This window comes from Chiloscyllium punctatum, chromosome 16, assembly GCF_047496795.1.
Source record: "Chiloscyllium punctatum isolate Juve2018m chromosome 16, sChiPun1.3, whole genome shotgun sequence".
In the NCBI taxonomy this organism is placed as follows: domain Eukaryota; kingdom Metazoa; phylum Chordata; class Chondrichthyes; order Orectolobiformes; family Hemiscylliidae; genus Chiloscyllium; species Chiloscyllium punctatum.
Window position 1 is genome coordinate 90,605,590 of NC_092754.1, and position 19,392 is coordinate 90,624,981.

Here is a 19,392-nt window from a genome sequence, read left to right on the forward strand (position 1 = left end):
GGCATCTGTTGTTATGCAGGAGAGCACAGTTGGAAACGCAAGAAAATGGTGCGCGCGGCCGGCTGGTAGTGTGGCCGAGCGGTCTAAGGCGCTGGATCCAGGTTCCAGTCTCGAAAGGGGCGTGGGTTCGAATCCCACCACTGCCATTTCTGCAGATCAACTCCAACGCTGCAGCTTTTTTGTTAAAATGCTGTTTCTGTCCCCACTGTATTGATGTTGAAAACAAAAGTAAAATGGCTTTGCTTCCCGGGGAATTAACTGTGGTGTGGGATAGTGCCGAATATTTCAAAGTGTCTCTGTCTGTCATGATCGTGTTCGCCTCCCGCGCAGAAAATCGCAAGCAGCTGTGCTGTTCCAGGCAAGTTGAGCTTGTACTGGAACCGAATGGAGACCGGTATTTCATCGCTGTTGTGAAACAAAGTCCTGGGGTGACTCGACTCGTCGTTATTTGGTTTTTCGGCCAATGGGAAAATCGTTCCAACGAATTTCGATGTGATATGTTGTTGAATTTCTCCCATTTCCTTCGTTTCCGTCCTGGAGACATCGGAAGGGAAAGGTAATCTAATCGAGACTGTGATTGGTGAAATTCACTTTTTATGGCCCATTCTTATTAGGTTCTTTCTTTCTCTCTTTTCAGTATTGTCTGGGAAGTGGTGGTTCCCTAAGGCTGCAGTATGTGTGAAAGAGTAGTTTGGAATTGTCCTGTTGTTAGTTGTGAGATTACTTTATAAATCATGCCCTCGGACTGTCTCACATTTAGCATTCATGCACCTCTGTGTCTGAAAATGCATTAGGTATGCCAGCTTTGTTTGTGTTCCGTGTTAAATGCTTTCTGTTTTGCGATTCGCTCAATACTTTACGAGTTAACAGCGTTTCTGAGGAAACTTCCAGCTGCAAAAGTCCTTAACTGAGGATCTGGGAAAATTTCACAGAGTATGGTCAGTCGGAGCAAAAGTAAGGAAGTCGTTCCTTTCTGCAGTGTTTCGCAATACTACCTTTCCCGTGAGCATCGAACACAGTAAAGGATTGTGCCACAGACTGCGACGGCAAGCTCCGCTAAAAAGTAATCCTTTAAAGCAGGTGTAAGCAACACAACGTTTTTGGGGGACACCGCGTGGAAACAGATACTTCGGTGTATCTCGTCCATGCTCAGCACATAGCCAAATATAAACAAGTCCGGTTCCCCAGTATTTGGCCCCAAACCCTCTCAACCCATCCTATCCAGAAACTCATGCAATTTTCTGAGCCTCCTCCGCTTCCTCTGGGAGCTCATTCCATACACGCACAACCTTCTGTGTGGGAAATGTGCCTCAGGTCCTTTGTCAATTTCAGCCCACTCACCTTAAACCTATGCTCTCGAGTTTTCAACTCACCTCAACTTGGGTAAAACACGTAAATACTCAGTTTCCAACCCTTCCATTAGATCATGTCGCAGTCGTTACGCTGCAGGGAAAGTCGTCCCAGCCTAGTCGACCTCGCCCTACGGTCCAAACATTGACCACATTCTTGTCTAAATTTTATCATCAATTTCACGTGTCTTTTTTTTATGTTTTGAAGATGTCAATTACGCTGGACAACAACGAGCTATTGGAAACAGAAAGGTGAAACGAAGAATGGCTTCAACTTTCAGTGCTGGATGCCCCTGAGCTGCCGGATGGGCGGCTGCGGCTTGTTTCTGTAGTGTAGTGGTCATCACGTTCGCCTCACACGCGAAAGGTCCCCAGTTCGAAACTGGGCAGAAACTGCTTTGTTCTTCATCGGCAGCCTTTTACATGGACAAGAACGGTGCTTTCTTGCTTGCTTTCCCATCTGCAAACCTGCCTTCGAAGTTGCTTGAACAAATCTGCTCGCGTAGTGAAATGTAATGCAATTCCTTTTAATGACTGTGCAGAGAATTGTAAAGTTTTTATCCAAACTGGTTCTGTTCATGTGCAATTCTGTTTGAGAGTGTAGTTACCCCCTTCTGATTCTTCTACGAAAAGCAGTACCGCATTTGCATTCCTTGCGCAGGCGGCTCGGTTCAAACACAGGGAAGAAGCTGATGCGCTGGTGTCACAGTGCACCACGGATTCCTGAACTTGTCTGTCTGTTAAATGTACCCCAAAGGCGTCTCTGAAAGGCCTCGTTTGGAAGCTGTCTGTCGTTATTCAACGTACGAGAATTGGCACCAGAGGTCCTGAATCATGTTTTGGAGCAGTTCGCACTTGAGTGGCTCTTTCAATCAGCAACAGCAATGAAAGAAATTACACTCTCAGAGGAACCTCTGGACCTGTGCTTTCATGGTGTCGCTAGTATTAAGGTGCGCCCCGAGACCTAAGCCACGTTGGAACTGAAACGGAGGAATCGACAGAGAGGTTACAGAATGACATCGCATCCATTTGGTTTTCTTGAAATCACTGAGGAGCAGGAAAATGTAAACGGCGAAGTCGAGTGGGGAAGTCAGGCAGTTGCAGCTCTGGAGAAACTCCTTCTTTGTGACTCACTCAGCAACCAGACACGTGAAGGTGACTCAGAGGCGTGAGAGCTCTTCACATCGAGAACAAAAAGCAATCAAGGGCAGTTAGCACCTCTTCCGGAGTGGGGGTGGGGTGAGGTAATTACCTTTTGACTTTGTTACTATGTTGAGAAACTGCCTTTTAGATTGAGGTGAACAGAAAATGCATTTCTAATAAGCACCATGGAATTGAGCAAAATTTATTGAGTCGCTTCTCGTCGATTCCCACACAGGTTTCCAACTCAGTTGCTATCCACGTGGCTGATGTCCAGGAGTGAACATCTCTGCAGCAAATTGCACGGTGAGGGTAAAAGGCAAGGAAAGTGGCATCTAGAACTGGCTCCGAGGTCAGAGCGTCCTCACAATGCGATCTGTCGTTCTCGAATAGGAATGCGACCTCCGGTTTTAGGGTGGAGTACATTGTTTGGGACTCTTTTTCTGCAAAACAGACACAGTGACTGAAATTACGCTGCACGGTATGATGTGGAACACGGCTTTGTGCATTTTCCCTGTAGTCCGGTGTGCTTCATGTTCCGCGTAAACGTGAAACTTGCCCTGTTTCAAGCAATGGGTGAAATCATTTAGCAAAGCAAGAATCGAAATTGCAGTAATGTCAAGCAGCTCGTGGTTATTTGACCAAATCATAACCGAACATATATTCTCACAGATACATTTGGAGCTGAAAGGAGTCTGAGAAGATAGACTCAGCTTACCATTGATTTTTGTCTGGATTGATGGGCTCTCATTATCTGCTGCGAAATTGATATTGTAGACGGGCACATCCCAGCAGCTGTGCGAGTCGGAGAGGGATCATGGAACCATTTTCATGTGACTTGGCATCTGTTGTTATGCAGGAGAGCACAGTTGGAAACGCAAGAAAATGGTGCGCGCGGCCAGCTGGTAGTGTGGCCGAGCGGTCTAAGGCGCTGGATCCAGGTTCCAGTCTCGAAAGGGGCGTGGGTTCGAATCCCACCACTGCCATTTCTGCAGATCAACTCCAACGCTGCAGCTTTTTTGTTAAAATGCTGTTTCTGTCCCCACTGTATTGATGTTGAAAACAAAAGTAAAATGGCTTTGCTTCCCGGGGAATTAACTGTGGTGTGGGATAGTGCCGAATATTTCAAAGTGTCTCTGTCTGTCATGATCGTGTTCGCCTCCCGCGCAGAAAATCGCAAGCAGCTGTGCTGTTCCAGGCAAGTTGAGCTTGTACTGGAACCGAATGGAGACCGGTATTTCATCGCTGTTGTGAAACAAAGTCCTGGGGTGACTCGACTCGTCGTTATTTGGTTTTTCGGCCAATGGGAAAATCGTTCCAACGAATTTCGATGTGATATGTTGTTGAATTTCTCCCATTTCCTTCGTTTCCGTCCTGGAGACATCGGAAGGGAAAGGTAATCTAATCGAGACTGTGATTGGTGAAATTCACTTTTTATGGCCCATTCTTATTAGGTTCTTTCTTTCTCTCTTTTCAGTATTGTCTGGGAAGTGGTGGTTCCCTAAGGCTGCAGAATGTGTGAAAGAGTAGTTTGGAATTGTCCTGTTGTTAGTTGTGAGATTACTTTATAAATCATGCCCTCGGACTGTCTCACATTTAGCATTCATGCATCTCTGTGTCTGAAAATGCATTAGGTATGCCAGCTTTGTTTGTGTTCCGTGTTAAATGCTTTCTGTTTTGCGATTCGCTCAATACTTTACGAGTTAACAGCGTTTCTGAGGAAACTTCCAGCTGCAAAAGTCCTTAACTGAGGATCTGGGAAAATTTCACAGAGTATGGTCAGTCGGAGCAAAAGTAAGGAAGTCGTTCCTTTCTGCAGTGTTTCGCAATACTACCTTTCCCGTGAGCATCGAACACAGTAAAGGATTGTGCCACAGACTGCGACGGCAAGCTCCGCTAAAAAGTAATCCTTTAAAGCAGGTGTAAGCAACACAACGTTTTTGGGGGACACCGCGTGGAAACAGATACTTCGGTGTATCTCGTCCATGCTCAGCACATAGCCAAATATAAACAAGTCCGGTTCCCCAGTATTTGGCCCCAAACCCTCTCAACCCATCCTATCCAGAAACTCATGCAATTTTCTGAGCCTCCTCCGCTTCCTCTGGGAGCTCATTCCATACACGCACAACCTTCTGTGTGGGAAATGTGCCTCAGGTCCTTTGTCAATTTCAGCCCACTCACCTTAAACCTATGCTCTCGAGTTTTCAACTCACCCCAACTTGGGTAAAACACGTAAATACTCAGTTTCCAACCCTTCCATTAGATCATGTCGCAGTCGTTACGCTGCAGGGAAAGTCGTCCCAGCCTAGTCGACCTCGCCCTACGGTCCAAACATTGACCACATCCTTGTCTATATTTTATCATCAATTTCACGTGTCTTTTTTTTATGTTTTGAAGATGTCAATTACGCTGGACAACAACGAGCTATTGGAAACAGAAAGGTGAAACGAAGAATGGCTTCAACTTTCAGTGCTGGATGCCCCTGAGCTGCCGGATGGGCGGCTGCGGCTTGTTTCTGTAGTGTAGTGGTCATCACGTTCGCCTCACACGCGAAAGGTCCCCAGTTCGAAAGTGGGCAGAAACTGCGTTGTTCTTCATCGGCAGCCTTTTACATGGACAAGAACGGTTCTTTCTTGCTTGCTTTCCCATCTGCAAACCTGCCTTCGAAGTTGCTTGAACAAATCTGCTCGCGTAGTGAAATGTAATGCAATTCCATTTAATGACTGTGCAAAGAATTGTAAAGTTTTTATCCAAACTGGTTCTGATCATATGCAATTCTGTTTGAGAGTGTAGTTACCCCCTTCTGATTCTTCTACGAAAAGCAGTACCGCATTTGCATTCCTTGCGCAGGCGGCTCGGTTCAAAGACAGGGAAGAAGCTGATGCGCTGGTGTCACAGTGCACAACGGATTCCTGAACTTGTCTGTCTGTTAAATGTACCCCAAAGGCGTCTCTGAAAGGCCTCGTTTGGAAGCTGTCTGTCGTTATTCAACGTACGAGAATTGGCACCAGAGGTCCTGAATCATGTTTTGGAGCAGTTCGCACTTGAGTGGCTCTTTCAATCAGCAACAGCAATGAAAGAAATTACACTCTCAGAGGAACCTCTGGACCTGTGCTTTCATGGTGTCGCTAGTATTAAGGTGCGCCCCGAGACCTAAGCCACGTTGGAACTGAAACGGAGGAATCGACAGAGAGGTTACAGAATGACATCGCATCCATTTGGTTTTCTTGAAATCACTGAGGAGCAGGAAAATGTAAACGGCGAAGTCGAGTGGGGAAGTCAGGCAGTTGCAGCTCTGGAGAAACTCCTTCTTTGTGACTCACTCAGCAACCAGACACGTGAAGGTGACTCAGAGGCGTGAGAGCTCTTCACATCGAGAACAAAAAGCAATCAAGGGCAGTTAGCACCTCTTCCGGAGTGGGGGTGGGGTGAGGTAATTACCTTTTGACTTTGTTACTATGTTGAGAAACTGCCTTTTAGATTGAGGTGAACAGAAAATGCATTTCTAATAAGCACCATGGAATTGAGCAAAATTTATTGAGTCGCTTCTCGTCGATTCCCACACAGGTTTCCAACTCAGTTGCTATTCATGTGGCTGATGTCCAAGAGTGAACATCTCTGCAGCAAATTGCACGGTTAGGGTAAAAGGCAAGGAAAGTGGCATCTAGAACTGGCTCCGAGGTCAGAGCATCCTCACAATGCGATCTGTCGTTCTCGAATAGGAATGCGACCTCCGGTTTTAGGGTGGAGTACATTGTTTGGGACTCTTTTTCTGCAAAACAGACACAGTGACTGAAATTACGCTGCACGGTATGATGTGGAACACGGCTTTGTGCATTTTCCCTGTAGTCCGGTGTGCTTCATGTTCCGCGTAAACGTGAAACTTGCCCTGTTTCAAGCAATGGGTGAAATCATTTAGCAAAGCAAGAATCGAAATTGCAGTAATGTCAAGCAGCTCGTGGTTATTTGACCAAATCATAACCGAACATATATTCTCACAGATACATTTGGAGCTGAAAGGAGTCTGAAAAGATAGACTCAGCTTACCATTGATTTTTCTCTGGATTGATGGGCTCTCTTTATCTGCTGCGAAATTGATATTGTAGACGGGCACATCCCAGCAGCTGTGCGAGTCGGAGAGGGATCATGGAACCATTTTCATGTGACTTGGCATCTGTTGTTATGCAGGAGAGCACAGTTGGAAAAGCAAGAAAATGGTGCGCGCGGCCGGCTGGTAGTGTGGCCGAGCGGTCTAAGGCGCTGGATCCAGGTTCCAGTCTTCAAAGGGGCGTGGGTTCGAATCCCACCACTGCCATTTCTTCAGATCAACTCCAACGCTGCAGCTTTTTTGTTAAAATGCTGTTTCTGTCCCCACTGTATTGATGTTGAAAACAAAAGTAAAATGGCTTTGCTTCCCGGGGAATTAACTGTGGTGTGGGATAGTGCCGAATATTTCAAAGTGTCTCTGTCTGTCATGATCGTGTTCGCCTCCCGCGCAGAAAATCGCAAGCAGCTGTGCTGTTCCAGGCAAGTTGAGCTTGTACTGGAACCGAATGGAGACCGGTATTTCATCGCTGTTGTGAAACAAAGTCCTGGGGTGACTCGACTCGTCGTTATTTGGTTTTTCGGCCAATGGGAAAATCGTTCCAACGAATTTCGATGTGATATGTTGTTGAATTTCTCCCATTTCCTTCGTTTCCGTCCTGGAGACATCGGAAGGGAAAGGTAATCTAATCGAGACTGTGATTGGTGAAATTCACTTTTTATGGCCCATTCTTATTAGGTTCTTTCTTTCTCTCTTTTCAGTATTGTCTGGGAAGTGGTGGTTCCCTAAGGCTGCAGAATGTGTGAAAGAGTAGTTTGGAATTGTCCTGTTGTTAGTTGTGAGATTACTTTATAAATCATGCCCTCGGACTGTCTCACATTTAGCATTCATGCATCTCTGTGTCTGAAAATGCATTAGGTATGCCAGCTTTGTTTGTGTTCCGTGTTAAATGCTTTCTGTTTTGCGATTCGCTCAATACTTTACGAGTTAACAGCGTTTCTGAGGAAACTTCCAGCTGCAAAAGTCCTTAACTGAGGATCTGGGAAAATTTCACAGAGTATGGTCAGTCGGAGCAAAAGTAAGGAAGTCGTTCCTTTCTGCAGTGTTTCGCAATACTACCTTTCCCGTGAGCATCGAACACAGTAAAGGATTGTGCCACAGACTGCGACGGCAAGCTCCGCTAAAAAGTAATCCTTTAAAGCAGGTGTAAGCAACACAACGTTTTTGGGGGACACCGCGTGGAAACAGATACTTCGGTGTATCTCGTCCATGCTCAGCACATAGCCAAATATAAACAAGTCCGGTTCCCCAGTATTTGGCCCCAAACCCTCTCAACCCATCCTATCCAGAAACTCATGCAATTTTCTGAGCCTCCTCCGCTTCCTCTGGGAGCTCATTCCATACACGCACAACCTTCTGTGTGGGAAATGTGCCTCAGGTCCTTTGTCAATTTCAGCCCACTCACCTTAAACCTATGCTCTCGAGTTTTCAACTCACCCCAACTTGGGTAAAACACGTAAATACTCAGTTTCCAACCCTTCCATTAGATCATGTCGCAGTCGTTACGCTGCAGGGAAAGTCGTCCCAGCCTAGTCGACCTCGCCCTACGGTCCAAACATTGACCACATCCTTGTCTATATTTTATCATCAATTTCACGTGTCTTTTTTTTATGTTTTGAAGATGTCAATTACGCTGGACAACAACGAGCTATTGGAAACAGAAAGGTGAAACGAAGAATGGCTTCAACTTTCAGTGCTGGATGCCCCTGAGCTGCCGGATGGGCGGCTGCGGCTTGTTTCTGTAGTGTAGTGGTCATCACGTTCGCCTCACACGCGAAAGGTCCCCAGTTCGAAACTGGGCAGAAACTGCGTTGTTCTTCATCGGCAGCCTTTTACATGGACAAGAACGGTTCTTTCTTGCTTGCTTTCCCATCTGCAAACCTGCCTTCGAAGTTGCTTGAACAAATCTGCTCGCGTAGTGAAATGTAATGCAATTCCATTTAATGACTGTGCAAAGAATTGTAAAGTTTTTATCCAAACTGGTTCTGATCATATGCAATTCTGTTTGAGAGTGTAGTTACCCCCTTCTGATTCTTCTACGAAAAGCAGTACCGCATTTGCATTCCTTGCGCAGGCGGCTCGGTTCAAAGACAGGGAAGAAGCTGATGCGCTGGTGTCACAGTGCACAACGGATTCCTGAACTTGTCTGTCTGTTAAATGTACCCCAAAGGCGTCTCTGAAAGGCCTCGTTTGGAAGCTGTCTGTCGTTATTCAACGTACGAGAATTGGCACCAGAGGTCCTGAATCATGTTTTGGAGCAGTTCGCACTTGAGTGGCTCTTTCAATCAGCAACAGCAATGAAAGAAATTACACTCTCAGAGGAACCTCTGGACCTGTGCTTTCATGGTGTCGCTAGTATTAAGGTGCGCCCCGAGACCTAAGCCACGTTGGAACTGAAACGGAGGAATCGACAGAGAGGTTACAGAATGACATCGCATCCATTTGGTTTTCTTGAAATCACTGAGGAGCAGGAAAATGTAAACGGCGAAGTCGAGTGGGGAAGTCAGGCAGTTGCAGCTCTGGAGAAACTCCTTCTTTGTGACTCACTCAGCAACCAGACACGTGAAGGTGACTCAGAGGCGTGAGAGCTCTTCACATCGAGAACAAAAAGCAATCAAGGGCAGTTAGCACCTCTTCCGGAGTGGGGGTGGGGTGAGGTAATTACCTTTTGACTTTGTTACTATGTTGAGAAACTGCCTTTTAGATTGAGGTGAACAGAAAATGCATTTCTAATAAGCACCATGGAATTGAGCAAAATTTATTGAGTCGCTTCTCGTCGATTCCCACACAGGTTTCCAACTCAGTTGCTATTCATGTGGCTGATGTCCAGGAGTGAACATCTCTGCAGCAAATTGCACGGTTAGGGTAAAAGGCAAGGAAAGTGGCATCTAGAACTGGCTCCGAGGTCAGAGCATCCTCACAATGCGATCTGTCGTTCTCGAATAGGAATGCGACCTCCGGTTTTAGGGTGGAGTACATTGTTTGGGACTCTTTTTCTGCAAAACAGACACAGTGACTGAAATTACGCTGCACGGTATGATGTGGAACACGGCTTTGTGCATTTTCCCTGTAGTCCGGTGTGCTTCATGTTCCGCGTAAACGTGAAACTTGCCCTGTTTCAAGCAATGGGTGAAATCATTTAGCAAAGCAAGAATCGAAATTGCAGTAATGTCAAGCAGCTCGTGGTTATTTGACCAAATCATAACCGAACATATATTCTCACAGATACATTTGGAGCTGAAAGGAGTCTGAAAAGATAGACTCAGCTTACCATTGATTTTTGTCTGGATTGATGGGCTCTCATTATCTGCTGCGAAATTGATATTGTAGACGGGCACATCCCAGCAGCTGTGCGAGTCGGAGAGGGATCATGGAACCATTTTCATGTGACTTGGCATCTGTTGTTATGCAGGAGAGCACAGTTGGAAACGCAAGAAAATGGTGCGCGCGGCCGGCTGGTAGTGTGGCCGAGCGGTCTAAGGCGCTGGATCCAGGTTCCAGTCTTCAAAGGGGCGTGGGTTCGAATCCCACCACTGCCATTTCTTCAGATCAACTCCAACGCTGCAGCTTTTTTGTTAAAATGCTGTTTCTGTCCCCACTGTATTGATGTTGAAAACAAAAGTAAAATGGCTTTGCTTCCCGGGGAATTAACTGTGGTGTGGGATAGTGCCGAATATTTCAAAGTGTCTCTGTCTGTCATGATCGTGTTCGCCTCCCGCGCAGAAAATCGCAAGCAGCTGTGCTGTTCCAGGCAAGTTGAGCTTGTACTGGAACCGAATGGAGACCGGTATTTCATCGCTGTTGTGAAACAAAGTCCTGGGGTGACTCGACTCGTCGTTATTTGGTTTTTCGGCCAATGGGAAAATCGTTCCAACGAATTTCGATGTGATATGTTGTTGAATTTCTCCCATTTCCTTCGTTTCCGTCCTGGAGACATCGGAAGGGAAAGGTAATCTAATCGAGACTGTGATTGGTGAAATTCACTTTTTATGGCCCATTCTTATTAGGTTCTTTCTTTCTCTCTTTTCAGTATTGTCTGGGAAGTGGTGGTTCCCTAAGGCTGCAGTATGTGTGAAAGAGTAGTTTGGAATTGTCCTGTTGTTAGTTGTGAGATTACTTTATAAATCATGCCCTCGGACTGTCTCACATTTAGCATTCATGCACCTCTGTGTCTGAAAATGCATTAGGTATGCCAGCTTTGTTTGTGTTCCGTGTTAAATGCTTTCTGTTTTGCGATTCGCTCAATACTTTACGAGTTAACAGCGTTTCTGAGGAAACTTCCAGCTGCAAAAGTCCTTAACTGAGGATCTGGGAAAATTTCACAGAGTATGGTCAGTCGGAGCAAAAGTAAGGAAGTCGTTCCTTTCTGCAGTGTTTCGCAATACTACCTTTCCCGTGAGCATCGAACACAGTAAAGGATTGTGCCACAGACTGCGACGGCAAGCTCCGCTAAAAAGTAATCCTTTAAAGCAGGTGTAAGCAACACAACGTTTTTGGGGGACACCGCGTGGAAACAGATACTTCGGTGTATCTCGTCCATGCTCAGCACATAGCCAAATATAAACAAGTCCGGTTCCCCAGTATTTGGCCCCAAACCCTCTCAACCCATCCTATCCAGAAACTCATGCAATTTTCTGAGCCTCCTCCGCTTCCTCTGGGAGCTCATTCCATACACGCACAACCTTCTGTGTGGGAAATGTGCCTCAGGTCCTTTGTCAATTTCAGCCCACTCACCTTAAACCTATGCTCTCGAGTTTTCAACTCACCTCAACTTGGGTAAAACACGTAAATACTCAGTTTCCAACCCTTCCATTAGATCATGTCGCAGTCGTTACGCTGCAGGGAAAGTCGTCCCAGCCTAGTCGACCTCGCCCTACGGTCCAAACATTGACCACATTCTTGTCTAAATTTTATCATCAATTTCACGTGTCTTTTTTTTATGTTTTGAAGATGTCAATTACGCTGGACAACAACGAGCTATTGGAAACAGAAAGGTGAAACGAAGAATGGCTTCAACTTTCAGTGCTGGATGCCCCTGAGCTGCCGGATGGGCGGCTGCGGCTTGTTTCTGTAGTGTAGTGGTCATCACGTTCGCCTCACACGCGAAAGGTCCCCAGTTCGAAACTGGGCAGAAACTGCTTTGTTCTTCATCGGCAGCCTTTTACATGGACAAGAACGGTGCTTTCTTGCTTGCTTTCCCATCTGCAAACCTGCCTTCGAAGTTGCTTGAACAAATCTGCTCGCGTAGTGAAATGTAATGCAATTCCATTTAATGACTGTGCAAAGAATTGTAAAGTTTTTATCCAAACTGGTTCTGATCATATGCAATTCTGTTTGAGAGTGTAGTTACCCCCTTCTGATTCTTCTACGAAAAGCAGTACCGCATTTGCATTCCTTGCGCAGGCGGCTCGGTTCAAAGACAGGGAAGAAGCTGATGCGCTGGTGTCACAGTGCACCACGGATTCCTGAACTTGTCTGTCTGTTAAATGTACCCCAAAGGCGTCTCTGAAAGGCCTCGTTTGGAAGCTGTCTGTCGTTATTCAACGTACGAGAATTGGCACCAGAGGTCCTGAATCATGTTTTGGAGCAGTTCGCACTTGAGTGGCTCTTTCAATCAGCAACAGCAATGAAAGAAATTACACTCTCAGAGGAACCTCTGGACCTGTGCTTTCATGGTGTCGCTAGTATTAAGGTGCGCCCCGAGACCTAAGCCACGTTGGAACTGAAACGGAGGAATCGACAGAGAGGTTACAGAATGACATCGCATCCATTTGGTTTTCTTGAAATCACTGAGGAGCAGGAAAATGTAAACGGCGAAGTCGAGTGGGGAAGTCAGGCAGTTGCAGCTCTGGAGAAACTCCTTCTTTGTGACTCACTCAGCAACCAGACACGTGAAGGTGACTCAGAGGCGTGAGAGCTCTTCACATCGAGAACAAAAAGCAATCAAGGGCAGTTAGCACCTCTTCCGGAGTGGGGGTGGGGTGAGGTAATTACCTTTTGACTTTGTTACTATGTTGAGAAACTGCCTTTTAGATTGAGGTGAACAGAAAATGCATTTCTAATAAGCACCATGGAATTGAGCAAAATTTATTGAGTCGCTTCTCGTCGATTCCCACACAGGTTTCCAACTCAGTTGCTATCCATGTGGCTGATGTCCAGGAGTGAACATCTCTGCAGCAAATTGCACGGTTAGGGTAAAAGGCAAGGAAAGTGGCATCTAGAACTGGCTCCGAGGTCAGAGCATCCTCACAATGCGATCTGTCGTTCTCGAATAGGAATGCGACCTCCGGTTTTAGGGTGGAGTACATTGTTTGGGACTCTTTTTCTGCAAAACAGACACAGTGACTGAAATTACGCTGCACGGTATGATGTGGAACACGGCTTTGTGCATTTTCCCTGTAGTCCGGTGTGCTTCATGTTCCGCGTAAACGTGAAACTTGCCCTGTTTCAAGCAATGGGTGAAATCATTTAGCAAAGCAAGAATCGAAATTGCAGTAATGTCAAGCAGCTCGTGGTTATTTGACCAAATCATAACCGAACATATATTCTCACAGATACATTTGGAGCTGAAAGGAGTCTGAGAAGATAGACTCAGCTTACCATTGATTTTTGTCTGGATTGATGGGCTCTCATTATCTGCTGCGAAATTGATATTGTAGACGGGCACATCCCAGCAGCTGTGCGAGTCGGAGAGGGATCATGGAACCATTTTCATGTGACTTGGCATCTGTTGTTATGCAGGAGAGCACAGTTGGAAACGCAAGAAAATGGTGCGCGCGGCCGGCTGGTAGTGTGGCCGAGCGGTCTAAGGCGCTGGATCCAGGTTCCAGTCTCGAAAGGGGCGTGGGTTCGAATCCCACCACTGCCATTTCTGCAGATCAACTCCAATGCTGCAGCTTTTTTGTTAAAATGCTGTTTCTGTCCCCACTGTATTGATGTTGAAAACAAAAGTAAAATGGCTTTGCTTCCCGGGGAATTAACTGTGGTGTGGGATAGTGCCGAATATTTCAAAGTGTCTCTGTCTGTCATGATCGTGTTCGCCTCCCGCGCAGAAAATCGCAAGCAGCTGTGCTGTTCCAGGCAAGTTGAGCTTGTACTGGAACCGAATGGAGACCGGTATTTCATCGCTGTTGTGAAACAAAGTCCTGGGGTGACTCGACTCGTCGTTATTTGGTTTTTCGGCCAATGGGAAAATCGTTCCAACGAATTTCGATGTGATATGTTGTTGAATTTCTCCCATTTCCTTCGTTTCCGTCCTGGAGACATCGGAAGGGAAAGGTAATCTAATCGAGACTGTGATTGGTGAAATTCACTTTTTATGGCCCATTCTTATTAGGTTCTTTCTTTCTCTCTTTTCAGTATTGTCTGGGAAGTGGTGGTTCCCTAAGGCTGCAGAATGTGTGAAAGAGTAGTTTGGAATTGTCCTGTTGTTAGTTGTGAGATTACTTTATAAATCATGCCCTCGGACTGTCTCACATTTAGCATTCATGCACCTCTGTGTCTGAAAATGCATTAGGTATGCCAGCTTTGTTTGTGTTCCGTGTTAAATGCTTTCTGTTTTGCGATTCGCTCAATACTTTACGAGTTAACAGCGTTTCTGAGGAAACTTCCAGCTGCAAAAGTCCTTAACTGAGGATCTGGGAAAATTTCACAGAGTATGGTCAGTCGGAGCAAAAGTAAGGAAGTCGTTCCTTTCTGCAGTGTTTCGCAATACTACCTTTCCCGTGAGCATCGAACACAGTAAAGGATTGTGCCACAGACTGCGACGGCAAGCTCCGCTAAAAAGTAATCCTTTAAAGCAGGTGTAAGCAACACAACGTTTTTGGGGGACACCGCGTGGAAACAGATACTTCGGTGTATCTCGTCCATGCTCAGCACATAGCCAAATATAAACAAGTCCGGTTCCCCAGTATTTGGCCCCAAACCCTCTCAACCCATCCTATCCAGAAACTCATGCAATTTTCTGAGCCTCCTCCGCTTCCTCTGGGAGCTCATTCCATACACGCACAACCTTCTGTGTGGGAAATGTGCCTCAGGTCCTTTGTCAATTTCAGCCCACTCACCTTAAACCTATGCTCTCGAGTTTTCAACTCACCCCAACTTGGGTAAAACACGTAAATACTCAGTTTCCAACCCTTCCATTAGATCATGTCGCAGTCGTTACGCTGCAGGGAAAGTCGTCCCAGCCTAGTCGACCTCGCCCTACGGTCCAAACATTGACCACATCCTTGTCTATATTTTATCATCAATTTCACGTGTCTTTTTTTTATGTTTTGAAGATGTCAATTACGCTGGACAACAACGAGCTATTGGAAACAGAAAGGTGAAACGAAGAATGGCTTCAACTTTCAGTGCTGGATGCCCCTGAGCTGCCGGATGGGCGGCTGCGGCTTGTTTCTGTAGTGTAGTGGTCATCACGTTCGCCTCACACGCGAAAGGTCCCCAGTTCGAAACTGGGCAGAAACTGCGTTGTTCTTCATCGGCAGCCTTTTACATGGACAAGAACGGTTCTTTCTTGCTTGCTTTCCCATCTGCAAACCTGCCTTCGAAGTTGCTTGAACAAATCTGCTCGCGTAGTGAAATGTAATGCAATTCCATTTAATGACTGTGCAAAGAATTGTAAAGTTTTTATCCAAACTGGTTCTGATCATATGCAATTCTGTTTGAGAGTGTAGTTACCCCCTTCTGATTCTTCTACGAAAAGCAGTACCGCATTTGCATTCCTTGCGCAGGCGGCTCGGTTCAAAGACAGGGAAGAAGCTGATGCGCTGGTGTCACAGTGCACCACGGATTCCTGAGCTTGTCTGTCTGTTAAATGTACCCCAAAGGCGTCTCTGAAAGGCCTCGTTTGGAAGCTGTCTGTCGTTATTCAACGTACGAGAATTGGCACCAGAGGTCCTGAATCATGTTTTGGAGCAGTTCGCACTTGAGTGGCTCTTTCAATCAGCAACAGCAATGAAAGAAATTACACTCTCAGAGGAACCTCTGGACCTGTGCTTTCATGGTGTCGCTAGTATTAAGGTGCGCCCCGAGACCTAAGCCACGTTGGAACTGAAACGGAGGAATCGACAGAGAGGTTACAGAATGACATCGCATCCATTTGGTTTTCTTGAAATCACTGAGGAGCAGGAAAATGTAAACGGCGAAGTCGAGTGGGGAAGTCAGGCAGTTGCAGCTCTGGAGAAACTCCTTCTTTGTGACTCACTCAGCAACCAGACACGTGAAGGTGACTCAGAGGCGTGAGAGCTCTTCACATCGAGAACAAAAAGCAATCAAGGGCAGTTAGCACCTCTTCCGGAGTGGGGGTGGGGTGAGGTAATTACCTTTTGACTTTGTTACTATGTTGAGAAACTGCCTTTTAGATTGAGGTGAACAGAAAATGCATTTCTAATAAGCACCATGGAATTGAGCAAAATTTATTTAGTCGCTTCTCGTCGATTCCCACACAGGTTTCCAACTCAGTTGCTATCCACGTGGCTGATGTCCAGGAGTGAACATCTCTGCAGCAAATTGCACGGTGAGGGTAAAAGGCAAGGAAAGTGGCATCTAGAACTGGCTCCGAGGTCAGAGCATCCTCACAATGCGATCTGTCGTTCTCGAATAGGAATGCGACCTCCGGTTTTAGGGTGGAGTACATTGTTTGGGACTCTTTTTCTGCAAAACAGACACAGTGACTGAAATTACGCTGCACGGTATGATGTGGAACACGGCTTTGTGCATTTTCCCTGTAGTCCGGTGTGCTTCATGTTCCGCGTAAACGTGAAACTTGCCCTGTTTCAAGCAATGGGTGAAATCATTTAGCAAAGCAAGAATCGAAATTGCAGTAATGTCAAGCAGCTCGTGGTTATTTGACCAAATCATAACCGAACATATATTCTCACAGATACATTTGGAGCTGAAAGGAGTCTGAGAAGATAGACTCAGCTTACCATTGATTTTTGTCTGGATTGATGGGCTCTCATTATCTGCTGCGAAATTGATATTGTAGACGGGCACATCCCAGCAGCTGTGCGAGTCGGAGAGGGATCATGGAACCATTTTCATGTGACTTGGCATCTGTTGTTATGCAGGAGAGCACAGTTGGAAACGCAAGAAAATGGTGCGCGCGGCCGGCTGGTAGTGTGGCCGAGCGGTCTAAGGCGCTGGATCCAGGTTCCAGTCTCGAAAGGGGCGTGGGTTCGAATCCCACCACTGCCATTTCTGCAGATCAACTCCAACGCTGCAGCTTTTTTGTTAAAATGCTGTTTCTGTCCCCACTGTATTGATGTTGAAAACAAAAGTAAAATGGCTTTGCTTCCCGGGGAATTAACTGTGGTGTGGGATAGTGCCGAATATTTCAAAGTGTCTCTGTCTGTCATGATCGTGTTCGCCTCCCGCGCAGAAAATCGCAAGCAGCTGTGCTGTTCCAGGCAAGTTGAGCTTGTACTGGAACCGAATGGAGACCGGTATTTCATCGCTGTTGTGAAACAAAGTCCTGGGGTGACTCGACTCGTCGTTATTTGGTTTTTCGGCCAATGGGAAAATCGTTCCAACGAATTTCGATGTGATATGTTGTTGAATTTCTCCCATTTCCTTCGTTTCCGTCCTGGAGACATCGGAAGGGAAAGGTAATCTAATCGAGACTGTGATTGGTGAAATTCACTTTTTATGGCCCATTCTTATTAGGTTCTTTCTTTCTCTCTTTTCAGTATTGTCTGGGAAGTGGTGGTTCCCTAAGGCTGCAGTATGTGTGAAAGAGTAGTTTGGAATTGTCCTGTTGTTAGTTGTGAGATTACTTTATAAATCATGCCCTCGGACTGTCTCACATTTAGCATTCATGCACCTCTGTGTCTGAAAATGCATTAGGTATGCCAGCTTTGTTTGTGTTCCGTGTTAAATGCTTTCTGTTTTGCGATTCGCTCAATACTTTACGAGTTAACAGCGTTTCTGAGGAAACTTCCAGCTGCAAAAGTCCTTAACTGAGGATCTGGGAAAATTTCACAGAGTATGGTCAGTCGGAGCAAAAGTAAGGAAGTCGTTCCTTTCTGCAGTGTTTCGCAATACTACCTTTCCCGTGAGCATCGAACACAGTAAAGGATTGTGCCACAGACTGCGACGGCAAGCTCCGCTAAAAAGTAATCCTTTAAAGCAGGTGTAAGCAACACAACGTTTTTGGGGGACACCGCGTGGAAACAGATACTTCGGTGTATCTCGTCCATGCTCAGCACATAGCCAAATATAAACAAGTCCGGTTCCCCAGTATTTGGCCCCAAACCCTCTCAACCCATCCTATCCAGAAACTCATGCAATTTTCTGAGCCTCCTCCGCTTCCTCTGGGAGCTCATTCCATACACGCACAACCTTCTGTGTGGGAAATGTGCCTCAGGTCCTTTGTCAATTTCAGCCCACTCACCTTAAACCTATGCTCTCGAGTTTTCAACTCACCTCAACTTGGGTAAAACACGTAAATACTCAGTTTCCAACCCTTCCATTAGATCATGTCGCAGTCGTTACGCTGCAGGGAAAGTCGTCCCAGCCTAGTCGACCTCGCCCTACGGTCCAAACATTGACCACATTCTTGTCTAAATTTTATCATCAATTTCACGTGTCTTTTTTTTATGTTTTGAAGATGTCAATTACGCTGGACAACAACGAGCTATTGGAAACAGAAAGGTGAAACGAAGAATGGCTTCAACTTTCAGTGCTGGATGCCCCTGAGCTGCCGGATGGGCGGCTGCGGCTTGTTTCTGTAGTGTAGTGGTCATCACGTTCGCCTCACACGCGAAAGGTCCCCAGTTCGAAACTGGGCAGAAACTGCTTTGTTCTTCATCGGCAGCCTTTCACATGGACAAGAACGGTGCTTTCTTGCTTGCTTTCCCATCTGCAAACCTGCCTTCGAAGTTGCTTGAACAAATCTGCTCGCGTAGTGAAATGTAATGCAATTCCATTTAATGACTGTGCAAAGAATTGTAAAGTTTTTATCCAAACTGGTTCTGATCATATGCAATTCTGTTTGAGAGTGTAGTTACCCCCTTCTGATTCTTCTACGAAAAGCAGTACCGCATTTGCATTCCTTGCGCAGGCGGCTCGGTTCAAAGACAGGGAAGAAGCTGATGCGCTGGTGTCACAGTGCACCACGGATTCCTGAACTTGTCTGTCTGTTAAATGTACCCCAAAGGCGTCTCTGAAAGGCCTCGTTTGGAAGCTGTCTGTCGTTATTCAACGTACGAGAATTGGCACCAGAGGTCCTGAATCATGTTTTGGAGCAGTTCGCACTTGAGTGGCTCTTTCAATCAGCAACAGCAATGAAAGAAATTACACTCTCAGAGGAACCTCTGGACCTGTGCTTTCATGGTGTCGCTAGTATTAAGGTGCGCCCCGAGACCTAAGCCACGTTGGAACTGAAACGGAGGAATCGACAGAGAGGTTACAGAGTGACATCGCATCCATTTGGTTTTCTTGAAATCACTGAGGAGCAGGAAAATGTAAACGGCGAAGTCGAGTGGGGAAGTCAGGCAGTTGCAGCTCTGGAGAAACTCCTTCTTTGTGACTCACTCAGCAACCAGACACGTGAAGGTGACTCAGAGGCGTGAGAGCTCTTCACATCGAGAACAAAAAGCAATCAAGGGCAGTTAGCACCTCTTCCGGAGTGGGGGTGGGGTGAGGTAATTACCTTTTGACTTTGTTACTATGTTGAGAAACTGCCTTTTAGATTGAGGTGAACAGAAAATGCATTTCTAATAAGCACCATGGAATTGAGCAAAATTTATTGAGTCGCTTCTCGTCGATTCCCACACAGGTTTCCAACTCAGTTGCTAT

The 19,392-nt window shown here is 46.2% G+C and overlaps 11 non-coding genes across 11 annotated transcripts; all 11 read left to right on the plus strand.

Moving 5' to 3' along the window:
• Positions 1 to 64: 64 nt before the first annotated feature.
• trnal-cag (transfer RNA leucine (anticodon CAG)) lies at positions 65 to 146 on the plus strand. The gene has a single exon. It is a non-coding gene; the product is annotated as a tRNA-Leu (tRNA).
• A 1,525-nt stretch (positions 147 to 1,671) lies between these two features.
• On the plus strand, positions 1,672 to 1,744 carry trnav-cac (transfer RNA valine (anticodon CAC)). Its single transcript has one exon. It is a non-coding gene; the product is annotated as a tRNA-Val (tRNA).
• A 1,649-nt stretch (positions 1,745 to 3,393) lies between these two features.
• trnal-cag (transfer RNA leucine (anticodon CAG)) lies at positions 3,394 to 3,475 on the plus strand. Its single transcript has one exon. It is a non-coding gene; the product is annotated as a tRNA-Leu (tRNA).
• A 3,247-nt stretch (positions 3,476 to 6,722) lies between these two features.
• trnal-cag (transfer RNA leucine (anticodon CAG)) lies at positions 6,723 to 6,804 on the plus strand. The gene has a single exon. It is a non-coding gene; the product is annotated as a tRNA-Leu (tRNA).
• Positions 6,805 to 8,329: 1,525 nt separating this feature from the next.
• trnav-cac (transfer RNA valine (anticodon CAC)) lies at positions 8,330 to 8,402 on the plus strand. Its single transcript has one exon. It is a non-coding gene; the product is annotated as a tRNA-Val (tRNA).
• Positions 8,403 to 10,051: 1,649 nt separating this feature from the next.
• On the plus strand, positions 10,052 to 10,133 carry trnal-cag (transfer RNA leucine (anticodon CAG)). The gene has a single exon. It is a non-coding gene; the product is annotated as a tRNA-Leu (tRNA).
• A 1,525-nt stretch (positions 10,134 to 11,658) lies between these two features.
• On the plus strand, positions 11,659 to 11,731 carry trnav-cac (transfer RNA valine (anticodon CAC)). The gene has a single exon. It is a non-coding gene; the product is annotated as a tRNA-Val (tRNA).
• Positions 11,732 to 13,380: 1,649 nt separating this feature from the next.
• trnal-cag (transfer RNA leucine (anticodon CAG)) lies at positions 13,381 to 13,462 on the plus strand. Its single transcript has one exon. It is a non-coding gene; the product is annotated as a tRNA-Leu (tRNA).
• A 1,525-nt stretch (positions 13,463 to 14,987) lies between these two features.
• trnav-cac (transfer RNA valine (anticodon CAC)) lies at positions 14,988 to 15,060 on the plus strand. Its single transcript has one exon. It is a non-coding gene; the product is annotated as a tRNA-Val (tRNA).
• Positions 15,061 to 16,709: 1,649 nt separating this feature from the next.
• Positions 16,710 to 16,791, plus strand: trnal-cag (transfer RNA leucine (anticodon CAG)). Its single transcript has one exon. It is a non-coding gene; the product is annotated as a tRNA-Leu (tRNA).
• Positions 16,792 to 18,316: 1,525 nt separating this feature from the next.
• On the plus strand, positions 18,317 to 18,389 carry trnav-cac (transfer RNA valine (anticodon CAC)). Its single transcript has one exon. It is a non-coding gene; the product is annotated as a tRNA-Val (tRNA).
• Positions 18,390 to 19,392: the final 1,003 nt, after the last annotated feature.